Here is a 24099-nt window from a genome sequence, read left to right as displayed (position 1 = left end):
ATTATTTACTCTCCAATTAGATGTGCCTGAAAATGTGTGTCTAGGGGGGGAAAAAAAAAACCCAGGAGTGAATGTGAGCTTTGGCAGAGATAAATCTTGTACCTAGCTTCCTGGCCCTTTCTGGACATAATCCTATCAGAAACACTACAACTAGGCACTGGTCTCTTTTTTTCTGCAGATGAAAATGAGAGACTTACACTAAGAAAGACCAAAAAAATCACAGGAAAACGTATCAATCATGGAGTCCCTTCTGCAGTGCCCATTCACTATCAGATCACAATTACAGTCCATTTTACCTACTGTTGTACAGTTTAACAGTTGGTGGATTGCTCCTCTTTTTCCAAATATTCTTTGATAGTGCCACCAGATAATTTTCCATAAGAATTTTACAGTCAAGTGCTGCTTTATCACATTAAGTTTCCCCCATTAACTCCCCATTCCTTCCTCCCCCTAGTGCCTGCCAAACACCATTCCACTTCCTTTTTATTTATTTATTTATTTATTTAATTTTATTTATTATATATATTTTTTGAGACGGAGTCTCACTCTATTGCCCAGGCTGGAGTGCAGTGGCAAGATCTCAGCTCACTGCAAACTCCGCCTCCCGGGTTCAAGAGATTCTCTTGCCTCAGCTTCCTGAATAGCTGCGACTACAGGTGCACACCACCACGTCCAGCTAATTTTGTACTTTGAGTAGAGACAGGATTTCGCCATGTTGGCCAGGCTGGTCTCGAACTCCTGACCTCAGGTGACCCACCTGCCTCAGCTTCCCAAAGTGCTGGAATTACAGACTTGAGCCATCGCACCCGGCCATGAGACACCATGCCCAGCCTCCACTTTCTGATTTTTGACAAGGTACCTCCTACAGGTGGAATGATAGAGTAGTGTGTGTATGTGTGTGTGTGTGTGTGTGTGTGTGTGTGATTGGCTTATTTCACTTAACGTTATGTCCTCAAGGCTCACCCAGGTGGTAGCAAGGTTGAGCATGAATAATATCCCATTGTATGAATATACCACATTTTGCTTATCCATCTATCTTTTGATCTATGGCCATGGCTTGCTTCCACCTTTGAGCTATTGTGAATAATGCTGCTGTGAGCATGAATGTACAAATATGTTTTTGAGACTCTACTTTCAATTCTTTGGTTGCAGGAATGAGCCAGGCATATGTTTTGTTTTGTTTTGTTTCACCTACATTCCCCAGGTGATTCAATGTGTATTCAGAGGTATTAATCACAGACAAGCAGGCACTCCATAAGTAATAAAAGGTATAAGGAGGAAAATGGAAGTTCTTGAACTGCATGCTGTAGCACATTTGTGTGGGCAGTGACAGTAAAAGCAGCCCGCAAGGAGATACTAAAGAAGACAGTTCTTTTTTTTCTCATTTTCTCTGTAAAATCCCTCTGTATTTTCAAGATGTGAAATTCCTGCTTCAGATATTACACTTGATGAACAAGTATAAAACATTCAAGACATTTCTAAAGCCCATGTCTTAGTCCATTTGTGCTGCTATAACAAAATACCTGAGACTGGGTAATTTATAAAGAACAGAATGTTTTTTCTTATAGTTCCACATGCTGGGAAATCCAAGTTTCAGGTGCTGGCATCGGTGTCTGCTGAGGGCTGCTCTCTGCTTCCAAAATGGCACCTTGTTGCTGTGTCCTCACATGGCAGAAGGCAGAAGGGCAAGAGAGCACCCCCCTCAACCTTGAGTTCTTTATAGGGGTGCTAATCCCATTCATAAGGGCTCTGCCTCCCAATGGCCACACCTCTTAATACAGTTGCACTGGGGGTGAAGTTTCAACATGAAGTTTGGAGGGGGTAGCACCACCATTGAAACAGAGCAGCCCATTAATCACCTTTGGATCTTAGAACTGAGGGCGCTCCAAGTTATAAAATGCCACATTTGTTATCATACCTGAAAAACCCTTAGCCTGAACTAACATTCTGCAAACACAGTAGAATATAACTGATTACTGTCTTAAACCTCTGAACTGGATTGATTAAGACGTCTCAAACAGAGAGCAAACAACCACGTTAAAAGGGGCTAAATGCTAACTTTATGACAGAATTCGCAGAAAGCAGAGGTTTTCTTTCAGACTGAAAAATAATCATCCTTAGGCTTTACTTTCATTTTCACACTATTTGCTCCCTTGACAGGATGTGATATTGAGGCCAAGACTTTGAATCTTAGAATTCTCTTTCCATTTTCCACATTCCATATTTAGTCCTCATGTCTCCAGCCGGCTCTTCTAACAAAAGTAGAAATGCATCAATTCTACCCAAACAAATCCCTCGATCTTCTCTGGATGAAAAGGCTGGTGCCTCCCACTTGCCACGTCCAATCCTGCAGTGATCACAGCAGGACACTGCTGCCCCAGGACAAGGCCCAAAGGTCCTCTCCATTTGGCCTCTGCTTACCTCTCCAGCCTCATCGCTTATAACTTCCTTCTGGACCCACTGAATTTCTCTCACTTCCTAGAAGGCTCACACTCCCTCTCATTTCAGGACGTGTTCAGTTTCCTGTCTCTAAAGCACTCCCTACCTCCAGATGTTACTTTCTCTGTTCAGCTTCCTCTGCCCCACCCTGACACAGCTGGTATGCACTGCAAGAGCTATGACCTTGGCACCCAAGCAAGGAGTAGCACTGTGCCAGTAAAGGACACTGTCACAGCCATATCCATTTGTCTGAATGGGACCAGTAACTATTATATTGCACCCATCTTGCTATGCTACTATACATCTTTTGAAAACCAAAGTTCTTAGCCAGGCGTGGTGACTCACACCTGTAATCCCAGCACTTCGGGGGCCAAGGCAGGTGGATGCCTGAGCTTAGAAGTTCAAGACCAGCCTGGGCAACGTGGTGAAACTCTGTCTCTACTAAAACTACAAAAATTAGCTGGTTGTGGCGGCACACACCTGTAATCCCAGCTACTCAGGAGACTGAGGCATGAGAATCACTTGAACCCAGGAGGCAGAGGTTGCAGTGAGCCCAGATTGTGCCACTGTACTCCAGCCTGGGCAACAGAGCAAAACTCTGTCTCGAAAAAATAAAATAAAATAAAATAAAAAATAAAAAAGAAATAAATCTGTCTATTTAAAAAAGGAAGGAAAACTGAGTTTCTGATAACTGCATGTATTAAATATTCAAATAACACGTAGGTTCTTTCCAATTTTTTGCTATCATAAATAAGGTTTTGATAAACAATTTATTAGCTGGTTGCCTCACTTGGACCAAGTTAGTTAAGCTCCCTAGGCCTCAGTTTTCCATCTGTAAGAGAAAGTGCAAGGGCTGTAGTGCCCATTTCACACAGGCACATACAACAGGGTCAGGTAAATATTAACCTCTCTATAAACATTAATTATTGATATTGTTACCTTTGGGTTAAATTTATTTTTATTTAGAATTATTTTTCTCTATTCATTTTATTCAACAATTATTTATAGATCTTAAGGTGCATATGGCACTGTGTTAGCCCTAAGGACATAAAGACAAATAAAGCAGGTACTGCCCCTACCCGCCTGGGGCTTAGAACCTAGGAAAGGAGACAGATGTTGGAGAAGTCATTACAGATATGATAAATGTTATAAAAATGAGGTAAAGAGTACCTGGTTTGAGGGTGAGGTGTGGTTCAGGGAAAATCTCTTTGAGGAAGTGGCCATTAAGTTAATGACTCATTAACTGAAAATGACCTGAAGTTAACTGGACACCATCTAGAGCCCCAGAAATATAGCTTTATGGCTCTAACTAGATACAGTCAAATTGCTTTCCAAAAGGATTGTGCATATTTACCCCTTGGCCAGGAGAAAGTAGTTTTACCATATTATAGGCAGCTTTAAGGAGCATATAGACAATTTAAGGCTTGTGATACATATTGCCAAATTGCTTCCTTTGAGGGATTACAGTGCCTCTGGCAACACAGGAAGGTGTAACTTGTCTCTCTCATCTTCCTCCATGAGATTATCTTCAAATAATTGCAAACAGCTGATAACTTATCTCTCAACCTGTTTTTAGAATAATTTTAATATAGAAAAATGATCATTAATACTAAATCCTAACTAGGGGTTATACATATTAAATTATAAATATTTTTAAATAAATTATTAACTTCCACTGGGTTGCCAGGATTCCAGGCGACCTGAAAATACTCCAGAGCAGCAGATATGAGGTCTGGCATAGCACCCTTATGAAGCCAGTACCCGTCCGTCTGGCTGTGTTCATACATTCAACAAATATCCCTAGAGCACTGTGATGGTTAACATTGAGTGCCAACTTGATTGGATTGAAGGATGCAAAGTACTGTTTCTGGGTGTGTCTGTGAGGGTGTTGCCAAAGGAGATTAACATTTGAGTCAGAGGACTAGGAGAGACAGACCCACCCTCAATCTGGGTGGGCACCATCTAATCAGCTGCCAGCACAGCTAGAATAATGCAGGCAGAAGCTGGAAGGACTTGACTTGCTGAGTCTCTGGCCTTTATCCTTCTACCGTGCTGGATGCTTCCTGCCCTCGAACACTAGACTCCAAGTTCTTCAGCTTTTGGACTCTTGGACTTATACAGTGGTTTGCCATGGGCTCTCCGGTCTTTGGCCACAGACAGAAGGCTACACTGATGGCTTCCCTACTTTTGAGGTTTTGGGACTCGGACTGGCTTCCCCGCTCCTCAGCTTGCAGACGGCCCGTTGTGGGACTTCATCTTGTGATCGTGTGAGCCAATTCTTCTAATAAGCTCCCCTTCATATATACATTTATCCTATTAGTTCTGTCCCTCTAGAGAACCCTGACTAATATAAGCACCTATTCTGCATCAGGCATTGGTGAATGAGACAGAGGACTCAGGCATTAAGCAAAGACATGCCATAAATAATCTATGAAATTAGGCTGTCTCAGAGAAACTGGCCCTGAGGAAGTGACCTTGAGCTGAGTCTAGAGGGTAAAGGTCTGACCAGACCAAGGGCAGGGGTGGTGGTAAAGGCACGGATGGCAGCTTTCCAGGCAGTGACTGGCCCTGAGCCAGGAGAGAACTTGGGTCACTTCAGCAACTGAAAGACAGTGTGGCTGGTGGGTGAAGCTCGTGGAATCAAGGCCAGCCAGAGTGTCAGAAGACAGATCCTACAGGGCCTTGCAGGCCCTGCCAAGCAATTCACACTCTATCCTAGTGTGACGTGAAGCCACTAGAAGGAATTTCAGCAAGACATGATATGATACCATGGGGCTCTTAAAAGCTCCCTACGGCAGCAGGATATAGAATGGCTTGGAGGAGGCGAAATGGATGAAGTGGCTGTTGATAGCTGAGATTGTGGTGACTTGGAGCAGAGCAGAGGCAGGGGAGTTGGTGAGAACCTTTGTCTTGAGATGTATTTTGTTATCAGAATAATCAGGATGTGGTGATCGGCTGGAGGTGAGGGACAGGGGAGAAGGAAGTGTCAAAAATGACACAAAGGTTTACACACTGGGGTAGATAGTGATGCCATCCCAGAGAGGGGGAGTGAGACTGGGGGAAAGAAGTCACTAGCTTTGTCTCATTGAATTGGTGGGGATCTGAGACACCAAAGTGGAGTTGTTATGTCAGCCAGAGTCTGAGCGAAGATAAAAGCCAGGGAGTCCGCATGTGTGTAAGCGAAGCCATAGGCAGAGGGAGGAGATTGCCCCGGAGGAGCGAGAGTGAGATGAGAAAGCCGTCTAAAGAACCCTCCCACCTAGATGTATGGTTGATGAGGAGGAAACACAAAAGGGGAAAGGGAAGAAGGCCCCTTAAGATAAGAGAGAAGACAGCAGAGCAGGCTCTATGGGGGCATCATGGGAGGAGGAAGTGGTCAGTGTTGACAGAAGCTGCTGAAAGTTCAGATGGATACAGAGGGCTGAGAGGTACCTGGTGGGCTTCCCTGGGTTGGGGTCGAGTGACCTTATTGGAAACAGTATCAGTGCAGTGGTGAGACCAGAAGCCAGATTATGTGGACTTAACATCTCAAACTTCCTTACTTCTCTCTCTCTATTGACCCCACTGACCTCAGGGGTAGAACTCAAAGGGACACCTCCGATCCTCAAACCAGTCTGCAGCGAATAGCTGGAGGTGTCCATCATAGCCCCAGCATTGTGAATGTTTGCATTCACAAGGGTTTGGATATTTCTGCTTCAATGCTGAATGGAGTTCTTTAGGGACATACAAAGGAATTAGATGAGAAGAACCAAGCAACACAATGGACAAACTGTTTACAGGCTTACCCAACCTGTTCACAGTACATACAAGTAAACTTAATAGACAGAACAGATTACATTACCATATATACCACAAAGATGTTTGGGGCTCATTTAATGGCAATTCCTTCCTATGTTCAAGTCTGTGAAGCCAAAGCCTCAGGTCCGGGGTGTCTGTGCTGGGCTAATCTTGAAGCTCTTGGTGCTCCTTACCAGGCCAGTATCACTTCAGCTATGCTCTATCTAGAAGCACGGGCTTTCTCGGACTCAGATTTACTTTCTCATGGACAAAAGTTTCCACTTTTGCTGCTGCTATTTTATTTTAGTCTTCCTTTTATTTTCTCTTTGTGTTTTTTAAAAATTTTTAAATTATTATTACTTTTTTGAAACAGGGTCTCACTCTGTCACCCAGGTGGGAATGCAATCACAGCTCATGGCAGCCTCCAACTCCCAGGCTCAAGGGATCCTCCTGCCTCAGCCTCCCAAGTAGCTGGGACTACAGATGAGTACAACCATGCCCAGCTAGTTTTTAAAATTTTGTGTAGTGACAGGGTTTTGCTATGTTGCCCTGGCTGATCTCAAAATCCTGGGCTCAAGCCAACTGCCCATCTCGTCCTCCCAAAATGCTGGGATTACAGGTGTCAGCCACTGCGCCCAGTCTATTTATTATTTTCTGAGACAGGGTCTTTCTCCATTACCCAGGCTGGAGTGCAGTGGCGTGATCATGGCTCCCTGAAGCCTCAAACTCCAGTATCAAGTGATCCTCTTCCCTCAGCCTCCTGAGGAGCTGGGACTACAGGTGCACATCATCATAACAAGCTAGTTTTTTTGTTTTTTTGTTTTTAATTTTTTTTGAGACAGTGTCTCACTATGTTGCCCAGGCTGACCTCAAACTCCTGGGCTCAAGCGATCCTCTCACCCTAGCCTCCCAAAGTGCTGGGATTGTGGGTGTAAGCCACTGTACCCAGCCTTCTCTCTTGTGTTTCAAATACTGATGTTCCACATTATGTTGCCAAGTCAAGTATTTTCTGTGACACTAAAAAAAAAGACTTCATTTTTCTGAGGTTGAATTTAGCCAGAGCCCTACCTGGTTTCCCTGCAGAGCTGAGAATGCTACATACATATCCTACTTGGGCAGCTGTCTCTATCATCAGCCCTGTGTCTTCACTGGACACCCATCTGTTCTGATAAGTTCAGACCCTCCATCTTCTAAGGTTAATTGCTTGGCCTGTTTAGCCCACAAGATTTTGAAGAGTTTTGTGCTAGTTGCCAACATTTTTTTTATTTTTTTATTTTTTAGATGGAGTCTCACTCTGTCACCCAGGCTGGAGTGCAGTGGCACAATCTCGGCTCACTACAACCTCCACCTCCCGGGCTCAAGCAATGCTCATGCCTCAGCCTCCCAAGCAGCTGGGATTACAGATGTGCACCACCATGCCCGGGTAATTTTTGTAGTAGAGACAGGGTTTCACCATGTTGGCCAGGCTGGTCCCAAACTCTTGACCTCAAGTTATCTGCCCACCTTGGCCTCCCAAAGTGCTGAGATTATAGGTGTGAGCCACTGCACTCGGCCACTATTCTTAACCAGGAAATGTTACTTTAAAATCCTAGTTACCAGGAGTCTGTTGCAAATGCTGGAGATAAGCAGGTCTAGGCCTGTAGACTCTGTGGCACTAATGAGTTAGGACTGAGAGCGGCTGTTCACTTTAGACAAGGCTTGTATGCTTTAGTTCACCGCAGTCCCCACCACTCCCTATTGCTCCCTGATCATGAAGCCAAGTGAGAGTTGCTCTTTATCATCACTTTTGCCTTATTGACTTTCTTATACTAGAGTTAAAAGTGAAATATTTGTGATATTTATTGTGATGAATATTAAAAGTGAAATAAAACGAGTTAAAAGTGAAATATTTAATATGTCCAATTTCTATCAAAAGTGGAAAAATGTACAAGCAATAGAGGCATATTTAATTTTTTGTTGTTCTTTTAAAACTTTATTGTAAATCGTAAACTTATTGTAAATATACAATTTATAATTATATATAATACACACACACACACACACACACACACACACACATATAGTTGCTCTGTTGCCCAGGCTGGCGTGCAGTGGCATGATCTCGGCTCACTGCAACCTCAGCCTCCTGGGTTCAAGGAATTCTCCTGCCTCAGCCTCCTGAGTAGCTGGGATTACAGGCACCAGCCACCACCCCCAACTAATTTCTGTATTTTTTGTAGAGACAGGGTTTCACCATGTTGGCCAGGCTAGTCTCAAACTCCTGACCTCAAGTGATCCGCCCACCCCAGCCTCCCAAAGTGCTGGGATTACAGGCGTGAGCCACCATGCCTGGCTAATTACATATGTTTATGGGGTTCAAATTAATGTTAGGATTTATGACTATAATGTGGAATAATTAAACCTAGCTAATTAACATATATCCATCACTTCAAATACTTACCATTTTTTTTTGTGGTAAGAACATTTGAAATCTAGTCTTTTAGCAATTTTTTTTTTCTTTGAGACAGAGTCTTGCTCTGTCACCCAGGCTGGAGTGCAGTGGCATGACCTTGGCTCACTCCAACCTCTGCCTCCTGGGTTCAAATGATTTTCCTGCCTCAGCCTCCCAAGAAGTTGGGATTACAGGTGCCTGTCACTACGCCTGACTAGTTTTTGCATTTTTAGTAGAGATGGACTTTCACTATGTTGGCCAGGTTGACCTCAAGCTCCTGACCTCAGGTGAGCCACCTGCCTCAGCTTCCCACAGTGCTAGGATTATAGGCGTGAGCCCCTGCACTCGGCCTCTCTCAGCAATTTTGAAGTGTACAATACATAATTAACAACTATGTTCACCATGTTGTGCAACAGATCTTGGAAATGAAACTTACTCCTCTTGTCTAAGATTTTGTACCCTTCGACCATCATCTCTCCATTCTCCTCCTCCCCAGCCTCTGTAACCACCATTCTACTCTCTGCTTCTAAGAATGTATTAGGCTGTTCTCACATTGCTATAAATACCTGAGACTGGGTAATTTATAGGGAAAGAGGTTTAATTAGCTTATGGTTCTGCAGGCTTTACAGGAAGCATGGGGCTGGCATCTGCTTAGCTTCTAGGGAGTCCTCAGGAAGCTTACAATCATGGCAGAAGGTGAAACGGGGGCAGGCATGTCACATGGCAAAACCAAGAACAAGGGAGAGAGAGGGAATTGGTGGTGAGGCACACCTATTTAAATGACCAGATCTCACAAGAACTCACTGTCACAAAGACAACACCAAGTAATGAGGGATCTGCTCCCATGACCTAAACACCTTCCACTGGGCCCCATCCCCAGCACTGGGGATTATAATTCAACATGAGATTTAGGTGGAGACAAATATCCAAACTATATCAATGAGTTCACTTGTTTCAGATTTCCACATATAAGTGAGAACATGCGCATTTATCTTTCTGTGCCTGGCTTGCTTCACTTAACAGCATAATGTTCCCCAATTTCATCCATATTGTCACAAATGTCAGAATTTTCTCCTTTTTAAAGGCTGAATAGTACTCTATTGTGTATATATACTACATTTTATATATGCATCCACTGATGGCCACTTAGGTTAATTTTATGACTTGACTATTGTTAACAGTGTGGCAATGAACATGGGAGTGCAGACATTTCAAATTTCAATCTTTTGGGTAAATACTCAGAAGTGGGATTGCTGGACCATATGGTAATTCTATTTTTAGTTTTGTGAGGAATCTCCATACAGTTTTCCATAATTTACATTCCCATCAACAACTTTAAAGGTTTCCTTTTATCCACATCCTCACCAACACTTACCTTACATCTTTTTTATCACAGCCATTCTGACAGGTGTGTGATGATATATCATTGTGATTTACAGTTGCATTTCCCTAATGATTAGAAATGTTGAGCATTTTTCCATATATCTCTTTCCATATATCTCTGTTGGCCATTTGTATGTCCTCTTTTGAGAAATGTCCACTCAGATCCCAGGCTCATTTTCCCCCCCTCTTTTAGAGACAGTGATGGCACCAGTGGCCCATCTGCAGCAGCTGCTGCCATGATGTCGGCTGCAGTGGGGGAGACGCAGCCATGGCTGTGTGCTCCCTGGAGCTGGCAGGAGCTGGGAACAGATGGGAGCCTCAGGTTGGAGGAGCAGGAGCCCCACCCTCCCAGGCGCAGCTGCAGCCACCCAGCCATGACAGCAGACCTGGGCATCTCTGCACACTTGGGGTCTGGGAGGCACCCCTGCCCCTGCAGGCTCAGAAGTGCCATGACTGATCCGACTCCCTGACCTCTCCCCACTCCTGGTGCCCACTCCAATTTCAGAGCAAAGTTATGGCCAAGCCCAGGGACTGTCATGACCCGGTCAGGTGTGAGCATGCTGAGGGACATGCTGACACGCCAGCCCCCTGTAGCCTCAGACCCCTCTGGACTTTGGGCACCACTGAGCACATGAGGGAGACCAAGGGAGGGGAACATCTAGTTTTTGAGCTGTTTGAGTATATTATATGTTTTGGGTATTTTGGTTTTGTTTTGTTTTTTTTGAGATGGAATCTCACTCTGTTGCTCAGGCTGGAGTGCAGTGGAGAGATCTCGGCTCACTGCAACCCTTGCCTCCTGGCTGGGTTCAAACAGTTCTTGTGCCTCAGCCTCCTGAATATTTGGGATTACAGGTGTGTGCCACCACACCTGGCTAATTTATCTATTTTTAGTAGAGACAGAGTTTTGCCATGTTGGCCAGGCTAGTCTCAAACTCCTGACCTCAGGTGATCTGCCTGCCTCAGCCTCCCAAAGCGCCGGGATTACGGGCGTGAGCCACCACACCCAGCCCGAGTTCATTATATATTTTGGATACATATAACCCCTTATCAGGAGTAGGGCTTGCAAATAGTTTCTCCTAATCCATAGGTTGTCTCTTCACAGTGTTGTTTTCTTTACTGTGCAGAAACTTTTTAGTTTCATGTAATCCCAATTGTCCATTTTTGCTTTTGTTGCCTATGCTTTTGGGGTCAAATTTAAAAAAATCACTGCCCAGACCAATGTTGTGTAATTTTCCCCCTATGTTTTCTTCTGGAAGTTTTACAGTTTAAGTCTTTAATCAATTGGGTTGATTTTTGTATATGGTGTGAGACAATGGTCCATTTTCATTGTTCTGCATGTGGACATCCAGTTTTCCCAACATCATTTATTGAAGAAACTATGCTTTTCCCATTGTGTATTCTTGATGCTTCTGTCAAAGATCAATTGAGCATTCAGGTGTGGGTTCATTTCTGGGCTCTCCATTCTGTTCCACTGGTCAATGTGTCTACTTTTTTTTTTTTTTTGGCCAGTACCATACTGTTCTAATTACTATATTTTTATAAAATAGTTTGAAATCAGGTAGTGTGATGGCTCCAGCTTTGTTCATTTTTCTCATGATAGCTTTAGCTATATGGGACATTTTGTGGTTACGTATGAATATTAGCATTGTTTTTTCTATTTCAATGGAAAATAACATTGGAATTTTGATCAAGATTGTATTGAAACTGTAGATTGCTTTGGGTAGTATGGACATTTTAATAATATTAATTCACTATGTTTAAAAAAAACACTATAAACAATGCCAAAAGACAAATAATTGTCTGGGAAATATTCATTAAAGTTACAACAAAGGGTTATATTCCTAATATTACAAAGAAGTCTTATTTATGTATTGTTAAGAAAAAGACAGCCAGGCATGGTGGCTCATGCCTGTAATCCTAGCACTTCGGGAGGCCGAGGTGGGCAGATCATGAGGTCAGGAGATCGAGACCATCCTGGCTAACGAGACAGTGAAACCCCATCTCTACTAAAAAATACAAAAAATTAGCTGGGCGTGGTGGTGGGCACCTGTAGTCCCAGCTATTCGGGAGGCTGAGGCAGGAGAATGGCGTGAACCCAGGAGGCAGAGCTTGCAGTGAGCCAGGATCGCACCACTGCACTCCAGCCTGGGCGACAGAGCAAGACCCCATCTAAAAAAAAAAGAAAAGAAAAGAAAAGAAAAGGAAAGAAAGAAAGAAAGAAAGAAAGAAAGAAAGAAAGAAAGAAAGAAAGAAAGAAAGGAAAAGACAACTCAGTGGGAAAATGGGCAAAATAGTAATAGGTAATACAAAGAAGAGGAAATATAAATGATAAAGGGACATATGAAAAGATGCTCAGTCTCACTGGTTGTAAGAGAAAGTCAAATTAGAGAAACAGCGGATGCCACTTATTTCCCAACCAGCAGGCAAACACGTAAGATTGGCAGCATCCAGTGCTGACAAGGGCATAGGGAAAGGGGTGTCCTCACACATGGCCAATTAGAGTGCAAACTGCTATAACTTTTTGGGAAAGGTACCAGCAATATTTATTATATGAAAACCAAATACACCAAAAAAATGAGCAAAAGATCTGAGCAGATACCTCATTGAAGAAGATATAATACAAGTGGGAAATTTTAATCATATGAAAAGATGATCAACATCTTTCGTCATTAGGAAATTCCAAATTACAACCACAATGAGATACCATTACACACCTATTAGAATGGCTAAAATCCCCAAAAAAGCTGATAATACCAAATGCTGGTGAGGATACTGAGCAACAGGGACTCTCATTCACTGCTGGTGGTTGTGCTAAATCAGACAGCCACTTTCGAAACAGTTTGGCAGTTTCTTACAAAGCTAAACATAGCCATACCATACGAGCCAGTAATCACACTCCTAGGTATTTACCCAAATGGTTGAAAACTATGTCCATATGAAAACCTACATGCAAATGTTTTTAACAGCTTTATTCATAATCACCAAAACCTAGAAACAACCAAGTTGTCTTCCTAAAAGGATGAAAAAATTGTGCTACATTCATATAATGAAATATCATTCAGCGATAAAATAAGCTAGCAAGCCATAAAAGACATGTATAAAGTTTAAATGCATATTGTTAAGTGAGAGAAGCCAGTCTGAAAAGGCTACATATTGTACTATTCCAATTCTATGACATTCTGGAAAGGTAAAACTACACAGACAGTAAAGAGAATAAGAGGTGCCAGGGGTTCAGAGGATGTGGGGAGGGTTGAATAGGTGAAACACACAGGATTTATTAGGGCAGTGAAACTATTCTGTATGATGCTGTAATGGTGAATATGTGACATTATGCATTGGGCAAAATCCATAGAACTTTACAACACAATGTGTGAACCTTAAGGTATGCAAAGTGTTAAAAAATCATTTAGAAGGTTGGGGAATCCTAGGATAGAATGAAGACTGTGACAAAAAGAATCTAACTATATTACAAATGTATGAAACAACCTCACCAAAGAGGGTAGAGGAAAAGCTGATACGAGTTTCCAGATAAGCAAGGAGATGAGGCTAGAATAACCCATGAGATTCATGAGCTAAACCCATCTCATCTGTCCACAGATTATAGTTGAAGACATCAGTATGAACTCTTGTTTAGCTTAATAAAGATACAGATGATTACATATAGAAATAACTCTAGATATGTGTATGTACACAGGTTGGTATACACACATATCTTACCTTGCTCTGTCAGCTGAAAGGGCCTAGAACAAACCACACCCCAGTAGCAATATGTATATCAAGTGATTAGATGTTGTTTTTTGATACTGTTCTCTAATAAAAGGAACCAGGGATCCATGGAGAAATACTCAACTTGAACAATGAGAACACATGGACACAGGGAGGGGAACATCACACACTGGGGCCTGTTGGGGGTTGGGGGACAAGGGAGGGAGAGCATTAGGACAAATACCTAATGCATGCAGGGCTTAAAACCTAGATGATGGGTTGACAGGTACAGCAAACCACTGTGGCACATGTGCACCTATGGAACAAACCCACACATTCTGCACATGTATCCTGGAACTTAGAGTAAAATTTTAAAAAAATTTTAAAAAAGAAATACCCAATTCTAGAACTTGGGCAGGAAATATACAAGATGAACATGGAGCATCTTGTAGTGCCAGAAAATAATAAAGTGCTAAAACCCAAACCAAAGCAAACGCTACACTGATGGAGATATATCAAAAGGATGCAATATCCACAAATCCATACTACTATAAACAAATGATTGATTGGATGAATGAATAAACAAATAAACAAAAAGATAAGTAAATGGAAGAGAATAGATACATCTCCTATGTTGGAGAATTCCGAATAATTTATGTTGACACTCCACCTTCAAGGATGGGAGCCTAACTTCTCCCTCTGTTAGGAGTGGGCTGCACATAGTGACTTCCTTCCAAACAGTGTAGAATAGAATGGTAGAAGAAAAGTCACTTTACAGTGGAGAAACCTGACAGTACTACCTCAGCCAGGTGATCAAGGTCAACATCAATAGCAGTAAGTCACTGAGGCGGGCAGATCACGAGGTCAGGTGTTTGAGACCAGCCTGGCCAACATGGTGAAACCACATCTCTACTAAAAATACAAACATTAGCCGGGCATGGTGGCAGGCGCCTGTAATCCCAGCTACTTGGGAGGCTGAGGCAGGAGAATCGCTTGAACACGGGAGGCGGAGGTTGTAGTGAGCCAAGATCATGCCATGCCACTGCACTCCAGTCTGGGCGACAGAGCAAGACTCCGTCTCAAAAAAACAAAGAAAAAAAAATAGCGGTAAATCATGTTGATAGTATGTACACTTGATGGGATGGGACATGGTCTTCTAGCCCATAACCCTGGTCTAATCATGAAAAAAACAACAGACAAATTCCAATAGAGGCACATTCTACAAAATATGTGAGCAGTACTCCTGAAAACTGCCAGAGTTATCAGAACATGTAAAGTCCAAGAAACTGTCACAGCCAAGAGGAGCCTGCAGACACACGATTACTAAATGTACTGTAGTTTCCTAGAAGGGATTCTGGGACAGAAACAGGAAATTCCACAAAAAATTAAAGAAATGTGAATAAAGTATGGATGGACTTCAGTCAATGATAATGCATCAGCATTGGTTCATTAATTATAGTAAGTACACTGTGCTAATATAAGATGTTACTAATAGGTAAAACTGAGAGCAGGGTATATGGGAACTCTGTACTATCTTCTAGTTTTTCTGTAATTCTAAAACCATTCTAAAAATAAAATTTATTGAAAACACACACAGACATGTCCTCTTACTAACACTCCACTTCTGAGAATATACTGTCTATAAATAAAAGCATCACTGTATAAAAATGTCCATACCAGGATTCCAGCACTGCTTGTGGAGGCAAAAACTATGAAACAACATGAACATCCTGTAACAGAGGAGGACGGCTAAATACACTGTGCTATATTCAGACCAGGAAATAATAAATATTATGCAGGTATTAAAAGAGTGCAATTAAGAGAGGCCTATCTATTGACTGATGACCATGATGTATTGGTGTTGAGTGAAGAAGGCAAGCTACTGAGTAATTTTATTAAAAACATATGAAAATAAATTTTATTTAAAATACATGAAAATCGGAAGTATATGAAAAAATATTTTAAAATCTTTCCATTTTTGTATCTTCACTTGTCATATATTATTGTTAAGAACAGTATACTGAGCCCTCTGCTCTGCTGGACATTACTGTAAGATCTGGGATTATCTACTTAACAAGACTGACAAAAATCCCTGCTCTCGTGAGCTTATATTCAAGCACCTAGGTGTTGATCAGTCTTATGGAAAGAAACAAGGTGGGTAGGGGCATAGCGTGGTGGAGCGGTGAAATTTAAATGAGGGAAGCCCTCACTGACAAGGTGATAAATTAAAAAAGATCTGAAGAAGGTAAAGGTCGTAAGGATGTTTGGGAAAACGTTCCAAGCAGTAGGAACAATCATTCCAAAGGGTTTTATGTGGGATTCCGCCTGGAGTGTTTCTAGAACAGCAAGGGGGTCAGTGTTTTAGTCGCCTCTTGTTTCTTGTTTCCCATTCTCAGTCCATCTTTTAATTGAAGATTTGCTGAAACTGCTGCAGCAGCCAGCTTTGTGTGCCTGTAGCCTGACAGAGCCTCATCCCAGCTGCCCTTGGTTTTTGCTTTCTGCCCAGGCCTTGTGTGATGCTGAGGTGTGGGATGCTGCTGGGATTCTGTACTTGCGGGAGTTAACACTCCACTACGGAGCCTTGGACCAATGGGGAACAGGGTGCTTCAATGTCCTCTCTTCCGTTCCTTGGGCTCCTTAATGCGGCCTGGCAGGATGAGTCCCCGTTCCCGGTTACACTGGCTTTCCTCCTTCCTTGTTTTCTCTCCTGTCTCCTACTCCTGCTCTCTGGTATCACTTCCCAAAATAAACTCCGAATACACAGTTCCTGTCTAAGATTTTACTTTCTCGGAGGTGCACGGGTTAAGACGGTTGGTATCAGAAGTGGCCTTAGTTAGCAGACCTTCAGAATGGAATTCTGGAACTGAATCAATCATGGGATAGATGACAACAAGGACCCCACTGCTGGTGGTAAGTGGGGTGGGAAGAAGCCTGGGGAGCTGTAGCAACACAGTCACTAAGTCTTTTGTCAGGGCTGGTTTTGAATGGGGTGTAGGTTTGCTTAGGCACTGCAGTGGCACATGAGTGGTATGTGGCAATGGTCATTATGGGGAGTATTGAATAAGCTGGCTCTTGTTAACACCTTTAAATCATTGAAAAAAGAGAAAATGACAGGGTCAGGTTAGCCACCAACAGTCAACTGTGGGAGTCAGAAGGCCTTGCTGGCAGTATTCAGACATTTATCTCCTACAGAAAGGACAGACTGTGCCAAAAAACCAATCTCAGGACTTAAAGAGCAGCACAGCTACAAAGGGGATAATACCCAACCTCAACAGGTCTCTCATGTCTAAGTCAGGGCTATGGTGAGAAAAGAGAAGAATCCTGAGATCTAGGATAGGGACATCTACAAGAAAGAGCCTGAGAATCTGAAATTCTCAAATTTCCCTGAACCTTCAGGGCTAGGAAAAGCGACTCAGTTGCATTGCTGTAGGTGAGCTGCTTCCTTTACCTGCAGACACTAAAAATCCCTCAGATGATGCAGGTGCCTCCTTGGGCTGGTGGGGGGATGCCTGTCCTCCTTAGATTCTACCCCACCTCCTTCTAGGGCCCACGGACCTGTAATAGGATGACGTTGTAGCAGTGTCTGTGTAGGGGAATAAGGTTCTTGCTCTGCGAGGAAATAACTGCACTCAAGAATGACAAGACCTACCTCATAGGTACCAGCAGCAGTCACGAAGGGGCTGGGCCATGACAGTAGTAAAATGTAAGGCTGGAGAAGGGGAAATTCATTGATACGGGAGCACTACACCGTCCCATAACTTGGGACTTAATTCTTGACAAGGATACCTGCAGACAGTTCTTTTTTAAATTTTACTTTTATTTTTTATAGAGACAGGGTCATACTCTGTCATCCAGGCTGGAGCGCAGTGGCATGATCATAGCTCCCTGCAGCCTTGAACTCCTAGGCTCAAGTGATCCTCCTGCCTCAGCCTCCCCAGTGGCTGGGACCACAGGCATACATCGCCGTGACTGGATAATTAAAAAAAATTTTTTTTTGTAGAGACAGGGTCTCATCATCTTGCCCAGTTGGTCTCAAACTCCTGGCCTCATGCAATTCTGCCACCTCGGCATCCCAAATTGTTGGGTTTACAGATGTGAGATACTGTGAGACACTGTGCCTGTCAAGAAAATCTTTTGTTTTTTGTTTTTTGTTTTTTTGAGACAAGGTCTTACTCTGTCACCCAGGCTGGAGTGCAGTGGTGTGATCTCGGCTCACTGCAACCTCCGCCTCCTGGGTTCAAGAGGTTCTGTCATCTCAGCCTCCCCAGTAGCTGGGACTACAGGTGCACGCCATCACATCCAGCTAATTTTTGTATTTTTGGTAGAGACAGGGTTTCGCCATATTGGCCAGGCTGGTAACAAACTCCTGACCTCAAGTGATCTGCCTGCCTCAGTCTCTAAAAGTGCTGGGATTACAGGTGTGAGTCACAGCGCACAGAAGACAGTCTTAAATGTGCTGCTGGCATAGCTCTTTGAAGTTGGGCTTTTAGTAGATAAGGGAGACATGCTGGAACTGCCTTGGCAGAGTATTGAGGAAGGGCCCTGGGGACTCAAGGAGGTGGAAATGTTAGAAACGATGTGTGATGTGGGACTGCAGGACCCACTGCCTGATTATGTTTCCTTGGAAGGCCCAGAGGATACTCTCTCCACTAAAGCAGAAAGGAGCAGAAAGGAGCCCGGTGGCATCTTCAAGAGCTCATCGTCGGCTGTCCTCTGTGGGTGGGGTAGACGGGCTTGTCCTCAGTAGGCTGGAGATGCTACCACAGAACTAGGCTTTCTGGTTCTGATGAAAGTGGTAAGATTCCAGAGTGGCAGAGACCAGGTGCTAACAGTGGCAAGGTACATAAAATTACCATAATGGGAAGCACAGCCAGAACACCTTATTTCACAGAAGTCTGTGCTAATAATGCACAGATGGGATCTCATCATGGAGTTCCTATAGGTGAGACAGAAGGGCAGCTGGCTCATGTGTCACCTGACTTGCATTGCCAGAAGAAACCGAGCAAGCAGAAGGTTGGTGTCAACTGCTAGAGTGGAAAACTGCAGCTCCTTGCCCAGTTTCTAGGTCTAAGTCAGTTCCAGTCCAAAGTGTTGCTGACTGAGTCACCTTGAAGGAGGATCCTGCAATGCCACTGTGAGTATTCTTCACTTTTCAAAGGGATCTGTGGCCATTTACCAGAGTAACTGGGAAAGGAAAATACTCAGACCTTTCAAGGGTTATGGCTACAAGGTCTGAGCTGGCACTGATATGTGGGGACCCCAAATGCTACCATGGCCTCAGGTTAGAGCACCGTTTCACAGTGGGCTTAACAGGTCCATGAATCCATTCTTGAGATCGTTTCCTCCACCTGAGAAGTGCAAAATTGGGATAGGTATGCTTAGCAGTCGGCAAACCCTCACATTGGTTCTATGACCTGTGCAGTAAGAGCCAATATGGCAGAAAGGGCCAAATACCAGCCCCTGAAACTGCTCTTCCTCCCTGCAACACAACCCTGGTCAAAATAGTAAATCCGAGGCAAAACTGCATCCCAGGAGAAAATGGCATCGATGAGTACCACCATCAAAGACTTAGGAATGCCGAGGTAGTGATCCCCATGCTAACTCCCTCAACTCACCTGGTAGACTCCTATAAACTCAACCCAACTGTAGTTCCAATTGCAGCAGCTGGGCCAGATATGGTATCTTTCCTGGAACTGATATACACAGGCTCTGGCACTTGACATGCAACTACTGACTTGAATGTATTCCTTCCAATTCCAATCGGTAAGTTAGATCAAAAGCCGTTCGTCTTGTGTGGGATGGACAGCAGTTCACACTGTCTTGCCTGAAGCCTAAGTTAACTCTCCTGCGCTCTGTCATCATATAATCCACAAGGACCTTAATTGTCTTGACGTTCCACTGAATATCATGCTGCTCCACTGTATTGATGACATCATGTGAACTGGATCTCCTGGTGAACAGAAATGGCAAGTACTCTGGATGTCCAGTTAAGCTATGTATATACCGGAGCGTGGAAGAAAACCGTCTGGGGAATGGCATAGAAGTGATATTCTAGGAGTCCAATGGCCTGGGGCATGCTGTGACTTCCTTTTTTTTTTTCTTTTTTTTTTTTTTTTTTTTTGAGACAGGGCCTTGTTCTGTCTCAAGGCTAGAGTGCAGTGGCATGATCATAGCTCCCTGTAGCCTTCAACTCCTGAGTTAAAGTGATCCTCCCACCTCAGCCTCCCAAATAACTGTGACTACAGGTGGGCACCACCATGCCCAGCTGCATCCTCTTTAAAAGACAAATTGTTGCACCTTGTATCCCCTACCATTTAAAAAGGGGCATTGCTCCTGGTGGGTCTCTGGATTTTGGAGGCAGCTATACAGCCCTTGGGCACTGCTCTACCTAATTTACCAAGTGATATGGAAGGCTGCTAACACTGAGTAGGACAAGAGGGAACTTGCCACAGCAGGTCAAAACTGCCCTACTGTTCAGGCCATATGACTCGGCATTCCCAGTTGTGTAGAGGTGTCCAGCTCCTGGCATGTCGTTGGGACTTGGTAGAGCGAGCACCCAAATGTAGGACACCAAGTGACTGAGTAACCCGAAGCCGCCCACTGTGGGCTGGATAATAGAGATCTACTGTCCACTGTCCTAAGAAAACATCTGGAATCAGCCTCGAGCAATTCTGGAGGGAACAAGCAAGTGAAAAAAAGAGGTAGCCCCTTTTCCCAAGTCATCTGTGTTGCTGCCCTGTCACCTCTCCTTCAGTTTACATGTATGAAGAACAAAGCCTCATGCCTGGCTCTAGGTCTCTACCTGGATTCCTCTCCAGACTCAGCACAGGCCAGTGATGTGCACCATGGATGCTTGACCTGTTTTACTGACTAACACAGTATGTGGAAAGGACTATGAGAGAAGGAATAGTGCAATTGTGATGAAAATGAAAAATGGCACTGACACAGCCAAGAATTAATGCAGAAACCTTGTGATAGTTATAAAGTCAATTATTTCATTAGTTTTTATGTGTGGCTGATAACATCTGTTGATTTAGAAATTCTGTGTGGTTTCTTTTTTGTTGTTGTTTGTTTGTTTGTTTAGAGAAAGGGTCTCAGTCCGTCACCCTGGCTGAAGTGTAGTGGTGCGATCATAGCTCACTGCAGCCTGGAACTCCTGGGCTCAAGCTATCCTTCTGCTTCAGCCTCCCAACGCGCTGGAATCACAGGAGTGAGTCACTGTGCCTGGCCAGCTTAGAAATGCTTAACCTTTCATTATTCCAACAACAACAAAAAAATAGATGGAGTTCAAAGATTTTCAACCAGGCAATTTTACCCAAGAGTATTTTTACTAGAGGGACTTTAAGGTTAATAAGCAATAAAGAAAGTTAATAATTAGCAAGAAAATATGCTTGTTGAAAGGAAATTTGTGGCCTAAATCATCAAGTCTGCCAAGTAAAAAGGTGGATTAAAACATTTTTCAAAAATTTAAAGTGAAAGACACAAGCCTTACCCCTTTAAGAATGTTTCCATTCATTCCATACAAAAATTACTCCTTCCTTCCCTCCCTCCCTCCCTCCCTTTCTTCCTTCTTTCCTTCTTTCCTCTCTTCCTTTCTTCCTCTGTTTCTCTCTCTCTCTCTCTCTCTTTCTTTCTTTTTTTTTTGGCCAGGGTCTCACTCTGTCACCCAGGTGCGAGTGCAGTGACTCAATCACACTCACTGCAGCCTTGACCTCCCAGGCTTAAGTGATCCTCTCATCTCAGCCTCCTGAGTAGCTGGGACCACTGGTGCACACCACCACAACTGGGAAATTTTTATACTTTTTATAGAGACAAAGTTTCACCTTGTTGCCCAGGCTGGTCTTGAACTCCTGAGCTCAAGTGATTTGCCTGCTTTGGCCTCCCAAAGTGTTAGGATTACAGGCATAAGCCACCATGCCCGGCCAATAATTACTACCTTTTAGTGTGGTTTACAGTCATTATTATTATTATTATTATTATTATTATTATTTTGAGACAGAGTCTTGCTCTGTCACCCAGGCTGGAGTGCAGTGGCACGATCTCCACTCACTGTAAGTTCCGCCTCCTGGGTTCACACCATTCTCCTGCCTCAGCCTCTGGAGTAGCTGGAACTACAGGTGCGTGCCACCATGCCCGGCTAATGTTTTGTATTTTTTAGTAGAGATGGGGTTTCACCATGTTAGCCAGGATGGTCTCGATCTCCTGACCTTGTGATCCACCCACCTTGGCCTCCCAGAGTGCTGGAATTACAGGTGTGAGTCACCACGTCTGGCCAGTTTGGAGTCTTATAATAGCGATATATAATACACACTGTCGGCTGGGCACGGTGGCTCACGCCTATAATCTCAGCACTTTGGGAGGCCAAGGCGGGAGGATCACTTGAGATCAGGAGTTCGAGACCAGCCTGGCCAATATGGTGAAACCCTACCTCCACTAAAAATACAAAAATTAGCTGGACATGGTGATGTGGGCCTGTAATCCCAGCTACTCAGGAGGCTGAGGCAGGAGAATCGCTTGGACCTGGGGGGAGGAGGAGGTTGCAGTGAGCTGAGATTGTGCCACTGCACTCCAGCCTGAGCAACACAGTGAGGCTGTCTCAAAAAAAAAAAAAAACAAACAACGACAACAACAACAACAACAAAAATGCTGGCCGGGCGTGGTGGCTCACGCTTGTAATCCCAGCACTTTGGGAGGCCGAGGCGGGCGGATCACAAGGTCAGGAGATTGAGACCATCCTGGCTAACATGGTGAAACCCTGTCTCTACTAAAAATACAAAAAAATTAGCCGGGCGCGGTGGCGGGCGCCTGTAGTCCCAGCTACTCGGGAGGCTGAGGCAGGAGAATGGCATGATCCCGGGAGGCAGAGCTTGCAGTGAGCCGAGATAGTGCCACTGCACTCCAGCCAGGGGGACAGAGCAAGACTCCGTCTCAAAAAAAAAAAAAAAAAAAAAATGCCGTCCACCTAGAAATTTTACAGGTTAGAAATAAAAATAATTTAAGTCGCAAAAAAGCAATAGCATAAATTATGTCTTTTATCAATGTAAATTATAAAGATCACTTATCCTGCCTCCTCCTGCTCTGTGATATTTTGTTTTCTAGTCTATGGTGTGTGGCAGGGTGTGTGTAGTGGCAGCAGGACACTGACAGATGGTGGTATGTGCTTAATCTCCTTGCAAACCAGGAGTCTTTAAGAAGGTAATGAGCCAGCTTGTTGATTTCTGCTTCTGTTGTTGTGAAAGTATTTGTGTGGCAGCTTTATCACTTAGGAGTTCACTACACAGCAGGAATATAATCTTTCTAGATAAACACGTCAAGAGCTAAGCCAAAAAATCTTCTAATAAGCAAACAAAGCAGCTTGTTACTATTTGCAGTTAGTATATTATCTTGTAAAAATAAAATTAAACAGGTCTCCACTTGTTGAACAAATAGGGAGAGATAATGATAAGAGGATTGTTTGGTTTCTATCATTGTGGGCAAGGGAATGCTCTGTTTTGTCTCCTAGGCTATTGACAACCAGTTTACATAAACTCCCAGCATCTATCTATACATTAGTAATGAACATCAATGGATCAGATCTCTGCGAGTCTCTAATGAGAACACCTGCAGAGAATGAAAACTGTCCAATCCCTAAGGCCCCAGACTGGCAGCTTATATGGCAAACATTATCTGCAGATGCGTTTTACTTGGCCTAAATGATGTTTAAAATTTTTAAAAATTATTTGTCAACATTTTAAGGTCAAGAGAGTTCATTCCGACTAAAAGGAACCAGGGGACTCTGGAGAAATGGCGGATACAGGTCTGGGGCAGGAGTTAGATGGAAGGAGCCGCAAATGCTAAATGTGTGACAATTCAGAGTCAAAAAGAATACTGACAGTGATGGTGTGTCACATATTGAATTTTTAAAAATCCATGAATCCACAGTGATACGAAAAGGAGGGGTTGGGGGAGAGGGGAAGAATATCTTTCTTTTTTTAACAGAAAAATGATAACTAATGAGTATAGAAAGAAGTATAGAAAAATAACTATTTTACAATCACTTTTTTACATCACCATTGGTTGATGCCGGGCATGGTGGCTCACATCTATAATCCCAGCACTTTAGGAGGCCGAGGTAGGTGGATCACTTGAGGCCATGAGTTTGAAACCAGTTTGGCCACCGTGATGAAACCCCATCTCTACTAAAAATGCAAACATTAGCCAGGCATGGTGGCGGGCACCTGTAATTCCAGCCACTCAGGAGACTGACGCAGGAGAATTGCTTCAACCCCAGAGGTGGAGGTTGCAGTGAGCCAAGATCACATGACTGCACTTGAGCCTGGGCAACAGAGCGAGACTCTGTCTCAAAAAAAAAAAAAAAAAAAAGA

General features: G+C 43.6%; 1 protein-coding gene across 3 annotated transcripts in view; it reads right to left on the bottom strand.

The window, feature by feature from the left end:
- CDKL1 (cyclin dependent kinase like 1) overlaps window positions 1-24099 on the bottom strand; it is a 66410-nt gene that overhangs the window by 29954 nt on the left and 12357 nt on the right. The gene's annotated exons all lie outside the window — the stretch shown is intronic.

This window comes from Macaca thibetana, chromosome 7 (genome assembly GCF_024542745.1).
Source record: "Macaca thibetana thibetana isolate TM-01 chromosome 7, ASM2454274v1, whole genome shotgun sequence".
In the NCBI taxonomy this organism is placed as follows: domain Eukaryota; kingdom Metazoa; phylum Chordata; class Mammalia; order Primates; family Cercopithecidae; genus Macaca; species Macaca thibetana.
This window is presented reverse-complemented; position numbering and strand designations above follow the sequence as displayed.